General features: G+C 40.8%; 1 long non-coding RNA gene across 1 annotated transcript; it reads left to right on the top strand.

Annotated features, from left to right (window-relative positions):
• The first annotated feature begins 1223 nt into the window (after positions 1-1223).
• On the top strand, positions 1224-2603 carry LOC116675554 (uncharacterized). Its single transcript, XR_004328435.1, has 3 exons — positions 1224-1351; positions 2249-2381; positions 2501-2603. It is a non-coding gene; the product is annotated as an uncharacterized LOC116675554 (long non-coding RNA).
• Positions 2604-3036: the final 433 nt, after the last annotated feature.

Here is a 3036-nt window from a genome sequence, read left to right as displayed (position 1 = left end):
AATGTTACAGTCGAATGCAGTAGGTATGCATAAGCGTTAGCCGGTTTTCTGTTTATAACCATATGTGATGTCATTGCTAATTGATGGGCATGTAATAGTAATATTATCTTAAAATCAAAGCCTGATATAGCTAACGTTATAGTGCAAATTCATAAACCCTATTCATACGTGATTATAATCATTTTGGGACCACGTGTGATTTAGAAATAACTCCTCCCATCTAAGTTTTGTGTGGCGCATTCTCACAGGACAAGCGGAGAGACTGCCTTTACTTGAATGGGCAACGTTACCCAGAGGTGCCCGAAGGACAGGCACATAACCATCCCCGCCGCCAGAAAGTCTGTTTTATTGTAAATTTACATAACTGTTCTATCTTGGAAAATCTTCAGTTGTGCAACAATATTGTATAAAGCACCAGGTTCAATATTAAGAGTGTCACTATGTAAGATATTTTCATTTCAACTGAAGCATAGATTCATGTACAATCCTGAGATTGTACATGAATGTATGGGTTACAGCTGCCTCTCAACTACCACAGTCAACCTCTGCTTTATGTACCGGGTGAGTCCTCCACTCTGCATCAGATCACAGTCAAGACGACCACAGTTAGTCTCGCTCATGACAAACCTTGTTATCTGTTGACTTATTTGTGCATTTGCCTCTTATTATCCTTTCTCTTGTGCCTCAGCTGCCATTGGAACCTGACTCCTGCTTCAATCCTGCCATCCACTGGACCCCCCCCCCACCACTAGCCGGCTTCCTGTCTTCCTTTGAAGGACTTGCGCCTTCCTGGAAACCACCAGAACCTGTTCACCCTGTTCAAACCTGAACCATAGACCGTTAATATAAGTGGACAGAGCATCCGGTTTCGAAAAGTGCAACCACTGCGGAAGTAACTTAAACCTGCATTCTATCTGAATTCCTGCAGAGGGCGACACGCGTGGTTGCAAAAGAGGTTGGTTTCAATAGAAGTCTATGGAGAAATGAGCCACTTCTCACTTGATTTATTACCTCAGTAAACATCTTCATAATGAGTTTATGGTCTTGATCGCTAGTTCTAAGTATTCTGCAATACAGAATGATGTTCATTTTGAAATTACGGTCTCGTTGATTTTAAAATAGGCGATAAAGCCTGGGGTGTTTTAGGGCGTGGCTATGATGTGATTGACAGTTCTCGCCTGTCAATCATGACAGAGTGTTAGCAAAGCTTGTCCACGGCACGTGAACTTCATTTGGGGGTTGACTACGTTTCATCGCTGTGGCTGTGACACTTTGGTTGGATAATAATGTCTTGTTCAGCGTTGGGTTGCACGGCAAGACACTCAAAGGAATCGGCAGTTCAGTTTTTCCGGTAAGTAAAATTATATTTGTTTTAATACAGTTTTTCGTTAGCCAACGTTAGCATCTCAATTAATATCAGTTAGCTAGCTTCTAGATTGCACCTTGCTAAGCAAGCTAGCGGGCTAACTAATAAGGCTATGCAGACCGTATAAACGCATACAGTCTATGTATAAACGTATTAAAATATATTTAATGTTACAGTCGAATACAGTAGGTATGCACCGATCTCGCCAACGATCTCGCCTGTGATCTGTTGATCTGTAATAGGGGGTATGAGTGCTAATCGATGCGCATGTAATGGTAACGTTAGCTTAAAATCAAAGCCTGATGTAGCTAGCGTTATATTGCAAATTCATAAACCCTATTAGCACGGGGTAAGATCATCGTGGAACAGCGTGTGATTCAGACATAACCCCTCATATCTTCGTGTGGCGGATTTGTACGTCAAACGTAGACCTGCTTTTGAGTCAAATATATGTATCCCGAAAGTTTGGGCGAAAGACGGTCATGGCGAGGCCTGCACACCCCACCCCAGTCGGGGCTGCGGATCTTTCTGGGCGAGAGGTTACAGGCACCCTGTCCCCCTCGCCGCGGCAGCACCCACCCAGCATCACCATCACCACACGGACTAAGCTGCGGGAGGGAGCGCGTTGACTTGGAGACGGAGGTCTCCGGGTGGGGGAGTGGGTCAGATTGTTAGCGATAAAATGGCGCACATGAAACAATTAGACATTATTGTAAAGTTACGTTGGGGTATGACATTATATTAATCTATTAAATATACATATCAATCATTTTCATTACAGATGCATACATCAGATGTGGTGCCTTGTTAGTGTAAATTGATAGTATATACACCTTTGGGATGTGAGTTCTAAATGCACAACATGAATTTATTTCCAAACAGACTTCCTTTTGATGAGGCCAGGCTGAAGCAATGGTTGGTGAACATGAGGAGAGAGAGACCAGCAAATGGAACCACGAAAAGTCACGTCTGCAGTTCACACTTTGAGGAAGATCAGTTTTTTAGAGACAAGCAGGTATTATTAATTAAATAAATAATTTAGTGTGTGTCTCATAAATTAGCTCATATATTAATATAATTAATGTGATCTACCATGCCTTAACTACATGTATGTCTTTTACTGGAACTACAAAGGTATCCACACTGAAAACTGAATGAGCAGAGCCTCCAGAAGGAAGACCTGTTGTATAGAGCCTCCAGAAGGAAGACCTGTTGTGTAGAGCGGCGTATTTAGTGCATTTCATCTGGATGTGGAAACCAGAGCGTTGACCACATCCAAGTTCTCAAATGTGTTCTGATTGTAAAAATGCCAGAAAATCATTTTTGGTTCAGCTTCTTCTGCTGAAAGGACAGACCAACTTTTGGCACTTCAAGGTTCAATTTCTTGTGGTTGACTTAGTTTCTGCTGTAGTTTGAGAGGTGATAGTAGTAACATTAAGTAGTTTTGTGGATTAAAAACTTTTATAAATATTAAACTGGAATAAAATAATGAATATACTCTAGCAGTCACAAGTGAAAGTATGTTTGGTAATTTCACATAAAGGGTCTTGTATATTTTATGTATTTATGTACTGTTAGAATTAAATATTTACATTGCATGTCCTTGTATGGTTTTAGTTTTCATACTTTAAAAATGTCAGTAACTAATGATTAAATCAATGTACCTGATT

The sequence above is a fragment of the Etheostoma spectabile genome, unplaced genomic scaffold, assembly GCF_008692095.1.
Source record: "Etheostoma spectabile isolate EspeVRDwgs_2016 unplaced genomic scaffold, UIUC_Espe_1.0 scaffold00002051, whole genome shotgun sequence".
Taxonomy (NCBI): domain Eukaryota; kingdom Metazoa; phylum Chordata; class Actinopteri; order Perciformes; family Percidae; genus Etheostoma; species Etheostoma spectabile.
This window is presented reverse-complemented; position numbering and strand designations above follow the sequence as displayed.